The 11056-nt window shown below is 39.9% G+C and overlaps 1 long non-coding RNA gene across 1 annotated transcript; it reads left to right on the top strand.

The window, feature by feature from the left end:
- The first annotated feature begins 6 nt into the window (after positions 1-6).
- Positions 7-2397, top strand: LOC112487059 (uncharacterized). The gene is made up of 2 exons (XR_003049790.1): positions 7-465; positions 1348-2397. It is a non-coding gene; the product is annotated as an uncharacterized LOC112487059 (long non-coding RNA).
- Positions 2398-11056: the final 8659 nt, after the last annotated feature.

The raw sequence follows: 11056 nt of genomic DNA, 5'->3' as shown, positions 1-11056 counted from the left end.
ACAACTCATCAGCAAACTGGAACAGCTGGGTCTCAGCACCTCCCTCTGTAACTGGGTGCTAGACTTCCTCAGCCAGCGACCGCAAGCAGTACGCGTCGGTAACAACACCTCGAGCACCATCACCCTGAGCACGGGAGCCCCCCAAGGCTGCGTACTCAGTCCTCTGCTCTTCACCCTATTGACACACGACTGCACAGCAACCCACAACTCCAACCACCTGGTGAAGTTTGCGGACGACACAACTCTGGTGGGTTTCATCACCAGGGGCGACGAGACTCACTACAGGAAAGAGGACTGTGTGTGTGTGTGTGTGTGTGTGTCTGACGTGAAGCCACTGTAGCATTTGAAATTATTTGATAATCGTATGCACTCGTGCAGGCTGAGTACGCAGGTCCAGGATGGAAACTGCCCCGAGGAGAAAAGAAAAATACTCAATGATGAAGTAATCCATGTCAAATCATTAAGGTGGGGATCAACAAAACATCAGGTGGATTATGAGTGAAGTACTTTTCTGAACGTGAACTGCAGTGGGAAGTTCACTACAATTTTTGTTTTTAGTGTCAATACTGCTGTAGAAATGGGTGGTGTTATAAATGTGCTGCTTTCCAACTGCATGGATGGACAGTCTATAACTATAGACTAGTGCAGTCACTTTACATTAGAGCGACATGGCGCCTCCCGTGTGGCAGCAGCTGGCACTACTGTGTAGAGTTTTTCTCTAGACATTTTTTTTCTAACTTTATAGCTCTTTGTCGAGTTAAGTGTGCACATTATTTAATCCAGCACTAATTTTTAAACGCTCATTTTTATCACTTTCTGGAGTTTTTGACTATGGTCTTATTACTGCTATAACATATTAGCATCTGTCGCCACGTAAAGGCCTCGCTACAGTACGTTGGGATTTAGTGTTATACAAATGAGAATGTAATTACATTTTAATGTTCTGTAATACATTTGGTTCGACTTTTGCTTTGGGAAGTGAATAATAAACATATCGGATGTTTTGATACATTGCCATTCAATTACGTAGCTTGGCCAAAATTGGATAAGACATTCACCACATAATTACGTACAACCTGCCGTGGTCACCTCTAAGTGCTGAGAATAATCAAAATAAATACTGCTTTGTGACATGATAGACAATAAGCTAATTAGGAATGGTTTATGGGGATAATGAATCCATTCTTTGCTGCCTGTGTAGTGAGAAAGGAGATTAACAAACAATGCAATGCTTTATTCCTACTTTTAATAAGGATGGGAAAATATTTAAGTGTTTATCCATCCGGCAGAGAAGATTATTCTCAGAATCTAATTACAATCATTTATTTATTCTGTGCATTTCCACAGCCGTCTGTGTTTGATGAAGACCTGCCAGCTGCTGCTGTTATCTTCTGGACAGCTGCTTCCAGCCGACTACAGACAGCATTAAAGCTGGACGTCGTAGGTGAACCCACTCCCCAAAGGGCTCTCTGCCCTTTTATTGGAAAGGATTTATTAAAACAGCCAGCTTCTGAAAATTCAATTGAAAATCCACCAGTGTGACTGTTTTCCCTCCAACTGTAGTTGACCCCTTCAGAACAGATGGAGCGATTGGGAGCACAGGAGAGATAAGCAGAAGTTGCAGCCTGTTTTTTTTTTTTTTGACTGCTTCAGATGACTGGCAGGTGGAAGAGGCAAGAAAAAGTCAGTGGTGATAAATTAGTCTGATCTTCAATTGTTAGCTTGGTATATTAAAGGAGTGTTCCAGAGTGTCTGACCAGCTCTTCGTATTTCCTCTGCACCAAAAAAAAAAAAAAAAAAATCTGTCAAATGTTGCCCTTTACCATTTCCACAGCCAGTTTTCATTTGCCTTTGAAGCCGTTCTCACCCACACTTTGGGCCAAGTCTGCTAACATGTGACATTCACAGAGGCTCACAGAGGAAAGCTGCCCACTCTTTGTGTCTGCAGTCTCTATCATAAAGCCTGACTTGAGCCAGGGAGGTTTGGCAGAATCCTTATGAAGCTCCAACGTTATTAACAGCATGGAGACCGAGTGAGCGCTAAAGCTTTGACTGATAGTGAGCTAAACACAAGCACCATGAGGAATTCCATGTGTTGAAGTGAAAGTCTCTGTTAGGTCATGTGGTACACAAGAAAAATATTTCAACCCTAGAGATTTAATCTTAGCAAAACAAAGTATTTTTTCTAGTATTCTAGCTGGTTATTCCTAAAAAGCTCTTTAGTTTTGATGAGTCACCAAAGCAACGTCACAGTTTGTCAACTGCTAGGTTCTTTCCTAGCCAATAACACAAACTTACAATATCAGATCAGAATCTCTTTATTGTCATATGCACCAGGGAAGGTGATACGAAATTTAGTTTGTACGACCCGTTCCAAGAAAAAACATGAATAGACAATAAAAACAATACAAATAATTGACAAGGGGGGACAGGAACAGGAAGTCCAGGACGCAGCCCGTGGTCAGCGCACCCTTATATTAGAGGAAAAACAACTGAAAAACGATAGGGAAGGAGGAGGAGGAAAAAAAGACAACTCCAAACTAGGCCCCGTGGGAAGGGGGGCACAGTGTGGGATTTAGAAAAAAACCTCTCAGCACAAAGCACAATCAAAGACATTATAACAGCACGAGAACATCTGCACATGTGGGAGTGGGGCGGGAGAATGGGGGTGGGGGTTCGGAGCCTCTTGTCTGCAGAAACATCCAGGAGAGTAGAGAGATAACCGTCCTTGAGAAGGCCGGTTATGTCTGGGAGCCAATGAAGATAGTAGATTGTTTTGGGACAGGGCGACGCTGGAATCTTCTGTCTGCCCTTGAATGTCTCTTGAATGTCTCTGAGTCTCCCCTCGAAAACCGCATCCAGTTTGCGGTTGAGCTCGCAAATCGCTTGAGTCTGAGTGTTGACAGCCCTGCCCCATCCGTTAGTCAGGGCGATGAGCTTGTCGATTGCCAATTGTAGCATCATCTTTTTTCCACGATGGAACAGGAAGGTGCCCAGGCCAATCAGCAGAAAACCTGCCATCATAAATCCAAATACCGTAGGTACAAATCTTCCACATCCTCCACGGAAAGCGCGGACAGGCACACGATCTTCCATCTGTCCCAGGAATCCAACGTGTACCCGGCCGGGAAGGTTCGGTCAGTGCAGCCGGGTTCTCCTTTACCCATTTTCATGGTTGGTTGAGAAAATTTGATCAATTGCGTTGAGAGACCAGTTGACCAGATCCATCATTTTGGTTTTGGAGGAAAATGCAAAAAGAGGCTCCGAGATAGTTTGACAGAGACGGTACAAGACATAGAGCAGTAGCAGGGCAGATAAGGGCAGGAAGGGAGGAAGGGAGCAAAGGAAAAAGCGTCCGCCTTCTTTGAGAGCAAGACATCAACTCATAATATTGAGTTGATGTAGGGTTGTGGTTTCATTTGGATTGATAAATCATGTCATTGATGAGTTCTCATCACAGGTCAGTTCATTGTCTCCCCACTCTTTGAATTGTCAGTTAGTCTGGACAAACTGTTTGTTGTATTCCAGAACTAACTAACACTCAACAACAACTAAACATTCCCCAGCAGCTGGTCTAAACTCAGACAGTGAGCCCTGATCAGACAGTTCTGTAGTGTGAGATCACAAGTCTTAAAGTCATCATACAACATTTGCTAAAACCACCCTATAAACATTGCACCATGTAGCACCTTCCCCAGCCAAGCCTCAACAGATCAGCACACAGGAAGGACAGAGGGCTTTATATGCAGTAGGCGGAGCGTGCTCAGGTGGATCTCATCAGGTGATCACAGAGAGTGACGAACAGAGAACAGGTGAGTTCTTTCTCACTGATTGAGGCTGATTGAAAGAGTGACACCAGCAGGAGCCATGTTCCTGCCTTCATGTGTTCCACCTGTGTCTTGTTGGATTCCGTCCCTTGGATTGAGTATGAACCCAGGTCCTCGTAAACTTCTTGGTCTGTATATGTCAACATTATTCTTTTATATCAGTACAATGTAGCCCTGTTATCTGATGAGTATTTTATGAGGATTGGGAACAGTAAAAGAATGAGGCGAGCCAAACGTTGCAGTTCCTTAAAAATAACTAAAGGTTTTAATGGTTGGACTATGAGAATCTGCAGGTCCATCACCACCAGTGTCTCCGGTGTCTCCAACTGCACAAGTCACCTGATCAAATATTTATATCAAATCCTTGATTATACGTGCGAAGATTTGTGGTTTAATAATTGGTGTGTAAAGTTGCAGTAAAGAAAACAGCTCAATTCTTCAATAATTAAAATAGCAACAGGAAATACTACAATACTACACTAGTTAAACTACTGTTTAGGTTTGCTACTGTATACCAGAAGTAGACCATCAAAATGTCATGTTTTTCCGGGGAATATATATTTTGTTTTAGGCCCAACTATCTAGAAGAAGCCTGACATATTTTTGTATTTACTTTCATTATTGCGTATTTTAAACATTTTACTGTCTGTCTGGAAGTTCTTCTCACTGCTGTTCTTCAGAACTGTGTAAAAACGAGGAGAGAAAATTGCTAACATTATTCAAACCTTATGAGCCTAGAAATGAAACCTTACAAAAGCCTATTACATTTTTGAGTTCTTTTGTACATACGGTGGTGTGCTTTAATAAGTAAGAGCGGACATTACTCCACTCCACTCAGTCTTCACATTACATACGTCCAGAAGAATACTCCGAAACATACCAATAAAGGTACTTTATCTGCAAGAGCAATACAAGGATAGGAGCTTATAAAGTAGGGGGAAAAAGTAGGTTGGAGACGCAAAGGACAACGAGTTGTTTGTGTGAGTTCAATATCCGCCAGTCTGTTTGTAATGTTAAAGGATAAAAAGGTCTCCAGGCGGCGGTAGATGACACAGTTAGTCTGTGTTGTTACCTAATGGAAATGCCTCTGTGGGCAGTGATGTTTTATAGGCCATTCTCTCCATTTGACTTGGTTTAAAGAAAAATCCAAATTCTGGAAAATAAGACTTAGGTGGAATGAGAGAACAGAACAGAAACCAAACAAACAATTAATCAGAATTAGAGATTAATTGAAAATCTGTGTTTGTGTTTTCATCCAAAACAGTACTGGTTTCCTCTGTGGTCCCCTGGTAAACTACTACATTTTTACATCTTTTTTTTTTAACCACCACAACTTTTTTTTTGGCCTCTGTCTGATTCATCATCCGTAATCTTTTTTTTTTAACCACCGCAACTTTATTTTTGGCCTCTGTCTGATTCATCATCCATGATGATAAATATTCCTGTGGACCACAATGCACCATTGTTAGTCAGTGTTACCAGGTGTCAAGAGCAAAACAAGAGGATAAAGAAGACTTTTCTCTAACGGAACTCTTTTATTTGGTATATATTTAACCATACCTCAGGGGTGGGGTTAAAGTCCGATGACTACTGGGATTAGCTCCAGACCCCAGAACATGATTATGTGGTGATAGATGAAAGAATGTACAAAATGACCTAATTAGTAACATACCCTGCACAACTGAAATGCAAACTGTTTATATATATATATATATATATATATATATATAAAAAACAGTTGTCAGATGTTTGCAAAGTACTTAGTCAGCAAACTTGACACCAACCGCCTGTAATCTAAGGCTTTAACCAAGAGCTGGTGATGCAAAAGAGCTGATGTTGGAGCTCTGGGACAGTGTGATAGAAGGTGGAGTCAGATGAATATGTCTTCTCCTACTGCTGCAATGTTATGACTTCTCTAATGAGCTCTGTGGAGAGTTGGGCTCTGGTTTCTTCACATCACCCAAAGTCTCCTGTGCAAAAGATTTAGAGTTGAACTGTCGTCAGACACATTAGCTCAGATGGATGAATGCATTTGCTCATGTTCTAGACAACAGCACATTAGTCTGTGAATTTTATTTTATTGTTTACATGAAAAAAACAACCAAATCCTTTTATCACACAACCTATTCCCATATTCCCATCGGTGCTGAAGGAAAAACGTCTCGGAAAAAAGGGAGGTTATATTCATGTAATTGGCTTCGCAGAACGGGTCGAGTACGTTCCAGGGTAAGTCTGAAATTCTTAAACAGACGTAAACAAATACATGAAAATAAAACAATCTCTATCTTCTTCACTGGTGTTCCATTCAGAGAGTCACAACCTGCTGTCTAGTTCAGCTCCACGTTCCTGATCGATCCCAAATTAAGTTATTGGGGGTAAAGCTAAAGAAAAAATACTATGGGCTTCTCTGTGCATGTGCGTGGACATCAACTACAAACTTTCAATCCACATTACAGTACTTTCATCAATACCACAGTCTCACACATGTAATCTCTTACTCAAGGCCGTCGCTTCAGCTCTCCACCTTGCAGATCATTGATATTTTCTGATGTGAATGAATAAGCTACCTGAAGTTAAGCAGAGAAGCCCGGTCCTTTGTAACCGCTGCTACGTTAAATGGGGAAATGAATAAAAGACGAAGAGACATAAGACAAAGTTAGCCAGAGCGTGGGGCTTGTTTGAAGTTGTCTATCGCATTTCAGGATACAGGCGAGTCAAGCGTTTTGTTATCCAAAGAGTTTAGTTGCAAGCAACTGGACCGAGACACTCCAAGAAGAAGTCCAGTTGGTTACGACTAAACTTTTTGGGTAACATGACGCAGGTGAAGGAGAATCTTCACAAACAAGGCTTTTGTTCTTTTGATTTTTTCAGGAAAAGAAAAATGCTACTACATACTACTGTATTACATGATAACATATGTTTAGGGTTCAAGTCTATCTACTACTTAATGAACATTTTTACCATGGATTGGTTTTCGCTTTAAAACTGTCACATTACTTTGCGGACTGCATTTGAACACATTTTCACATTACTTTGCGGACTGCATTTGAACAATCCCTGACGAACAATGTGATTCTAGTTTATTCACGTAAAGATAATTGTTTAAAACTCTGACGCACAGAAATGAGCAAAAACTAAACAAACATTTCTAATTAAAAATAAAAACAATGATTGTCAGTGTGTGTGTGTGTGTCTCCTAGAAAATGTCAAATATGTGCAGTTAATACAAAATGAATAAACGTATTAAAAAATGTCAGTTGTCCAGCCTGAATAGCTGTGTCCACTTAATGTCCCACAAAAGACTGGGACCAAGTCCATTGAAGTTCCTTTCTTTGTGTTTTAATCAACCCATTCTTCAGATGAAAGGAGTTGAGGGGAATAAAAAGAAGCCTTTCATTTTCCGTTCTGATAAAGAACTCAACTAAGAGGTCCCAAAAGGGCCCTTAATGGCTTATGAGGGAAGCAGTGATGAAACAGACAGAGGTTATAAATATTTCAGGTAATTTTGTTTTCTATTCATCTCCTCTTTCATATCTGCTCAGCATTCTGTCTCATTATCTCACAGCCAGATTGTTTTACACGCACACTCTCAAGCATCTGTTATTCCACCAGACAAAGGGCCGTTCCTTCACCATACATTTGCGCTCTCTTTTATTGACATGATTTCAAGAGTTTTTTATTTTTATTGTGTTCTCTTCTTTAATAGATTGATATCTCAAGTATTTGACTTTTACGGTCCATTCCGACAGCAGCCTCCTGCGTACCTGTCCTAATGTAGTAACACAACAATAACAACACAACACCTTCAGATATTCACCGTTGACATGGTCAGAACAATCCAGTCTCTTTTAGTTGAATTTCAGATGATCTATGGTGCGGAATAGTTTTGGACATGCTGAGAAAAGTTGGTGGAGTTATTGGAAATTGTTAGAGATATGAGAGCAAGAAAGATAAAGGGACCTCAGATTCACGGGGATGGTTGGTAATGACGTAGGATGTGGGCAGAAAAAAGAAGAAAATGGAGGAGCGGAAGAGTTAGTATGTAAGAGATGCCAGGAAAAAAAACAACTTCCTTTTTTTTACTTTCTCTCTCCATTTTTTTAATCCACCCTCTGTAGTATTTGCGACAGAACTAACAAGTTAGCTCCAGCTTGATTATTCACAGTGGGCAAAGCAGTGAAGCAAAGGGCAGAGTTTAGATGCTAAAAGAAGAAGCTTGATGAGAGAAAGTCTTCCCTCTGAACACACCTGTTTTACTTTCCTGTTTGATATCTGAAGCAGGTCAAACCACATGGGGACGCAGTCTGGATTAGTTGATATTCTGACTGGCAGAAGAAGAAGTTGCAGCTGAGCCGTCCTCTCAGCAGAATACAAATGGAACTACACAACTTTTTATTTTAACACAGTGCTTTTTCTTTTAGAAATAAACTACTAGTTAACTTACCAACTTTGGTAATTAGATAGAAAGTCACAATACCTCTATTTACTTGCTGTTTGAGTCTCAGTCTTGGGTCGGATCATCCATCCACTTCCCATGTGACGAACGTTTGTTTATCCACTTTTGCCGAAACGCTGCCTCATTATTGTCTTTGTCATCAGGGTTTTTAATAAGAGCAACACAATTATGGCTGTGGCTGCACTAAACTGGAGATGATTAAATCCATTCACTCACAGGAGAAATACATGGGTGTACTGAAGAAAACAAATACTACAACAGCTACTGCAGAGCGGGTTCTGTGTTTCTGTGGACGTTCCTTTTAAAATTTGGTTGTGGGGACGTTTTTCAGGGAACCAGTGATGGAGAGTTAAAGACTTATGCCTTATTGGCACAGGATTAGTATTCTCTAAATTTAGTAGACTGTAAGTATGGTGAACAACCACACCGTTTGGGAAACTATCCACAACGAACTCCAGCACCAGTGCTCGTACAAACAGGACCTCGGAGATTGGATCAAAATGTTGGACTACGGCAGCCTCCATGAGTCAACCAGGGAAGAGGTAAACAAACATGCTATAAAAACAATTAACATACTCCGCAGATTCATATTGACTTGGGACGTCTGTTTTTGGTGAAATATGATAGGCAAGTTGTGGAGGAATTTGTAGAATTTTTACAAATCACAGATATGTGATTGTCCTTAGTTATTACAACTGACCAGAGGTCCCCAGGTTTTATCTTGGAGTTAGGAATAAAATTAGGGTCAGATTAGGATCAGGCATATAACACACAAAAACCAGTGTGTTAGTGTTTGTGTGTTCTCCCACATGTTGGATCTTAGAACTTTACTCGTTACGTCAATGTTTTAAGTCACTTTAAAAAGAGACTTGGTCCTTGGTTCATGGAAAGAAAATATTTTTTTTGTTTTTTGGGATGTTGGGATTTTCCATTTTAGGTTTCAAAAATCAATCTGTGAACCGTAATGTTTTAAAAAGTGAAGCTATGTTAATAATATATTTTTACTAACAAATGAACCCAGTGGAAGTTAATGTTTTAACAGCAGTGACATGATGGGTTTGTTTTAACACTCACTTTTCGTCTCTTCTCTCCCACTGGGAACTCATTCTTTCACTTCCCTGATGAATTCTCTCCTGACATAGATTTTTCTCATCCACAAAGAAGCACATTTTAAAACAACTCCTCAGGTTTCAAACTTCCAAATGTGTGTGACACACACTCGTCACATCCAGAACTTTCTGTGAACTGCGTTCCTATATCGTTCCAACTCCATTTCTGTTACTTTCATAACACGGTGGCACAGCTTCAACCCTAACCACTTCCCCCGACGACGCTGCCGTTCCTTATATTACCTTAAACACACAAAAAGTCTTTGTTCATCACCTCTCCCTGACGCGGCCCCTGCAGTGACAGTCGGAGTGGGTGGAGGAATGTGGAAAAGATACAGTGCACCACAACGGTTCTAAACTAACGGCTCTGATTAAAATGTCCTCTCCTGCATTTCCAAGACTCTGTTTGATGGACCTTTATGTCTGTCTATGCATACTATGTGACATAGAACTGTATTTACTGCTTAATAAAATCACATTGTCTTCATAAAAACAGTGTGGAGGAAATAGAAAGTAATCTACAAAGGCCATGGTGTGTAAAATTGGATTTTCCATAGAAGCCACGGAGAGGAACAGTTGTCGATAGAGGTGGATGCACACTGGTGTGTTTATCACTTCTCCTTTTCAGTGCAGGGAGGGGGAAACAACACTCCTTTGTACTTTTTCATTTGGGATTATAGTTTTTGGGAAACACAGCATCGATACAGGAAAACAATATTTGACATGTTCCCCTGGTTTTACTCGTAACATTTCTTTGTGAAAATGTAATAAAGTCGTGGACCTGTTGCAGCTTAGTTTGTATTTCACAGTACATTACCATTATGTAAATGTAGTGCGATTTCCATTAACGTCTGATCCAAAGACTGACAAAAAAAAAAAAAAAACAGGTGTCTGCGACTGTGGCCAATAGGAAAACCATCATCAATTACATTACAATACAACAACAGTGATCACCATCACTGTGTTCCACAAAGCACCAGCCAGATACTTCCATGAGTTAATTTCCAATAAGTTCTCAGTTCCTTTGTTTCTGGCACACCGGTTGCACTGATACATACACTCCAGCAGGTGGCACTAATACACCTAAATGTCATAAATAAGAAGAAAACACACAATCAGCATTTGTACAGAAAAAGTTTGGTGACTCGATGAGACCATATTTGTTGTTGTTTTTTTCTGATGTCACCCTGTTTAAGATCATGTTTATCTTTAAACTGTACATCCTGTTACTGAAGGAGAGTTTAAATTGTTTTGAAAAAAGTTTTTGCATGTTTTTCTTTTCAAAATTCAATTTTCAAAATGAGATGCTTTACGTAAGGTCTATTAAATATTTATGTATAATAATAATGCAACAGACCTAAAAAACATTAGACTTAACTGATGAAGAAGTTTGACATTAACTTTAACATTTCACATTGTTTTGAATATTTGGAGTTGGAGTAAATGCTTTTGCAGCAACACTAAATTAATTAACAACGATATTCCTTAGCGTTGTATTTTGTTTTCTCTTATGATTTTAAAGGACAAAGACTACCTTCACCAGACTCGTATGCATATGGTGAGTGGGTTTTTGTATTCATAATTTCATATTTTATATTATTTTATATTAGTTGTTTCATTTTCAGGACTTTGTGAGATTTATGTTACACATAGACTGCAGAGAA

This window comes from Cynoglossus semilaevis, chromosome 5, assembly GCF_000523025.1.
Source record: "Cynoglossus semilaevis isolate Cse_v1.0 chromosome 5, Cse_v1.0, whole genome shotgun sequence".
Lineage (NCBI taxonomy): Eukaryota > Metazoa > Chordata > Actinopteri > Pleuronectiformes > Cynoglossidae > Cynoglossus > Cynoglossus semilaevis.
This window is presented reverse-complemented; position numbering and strand designations above follow the sequence as displayed.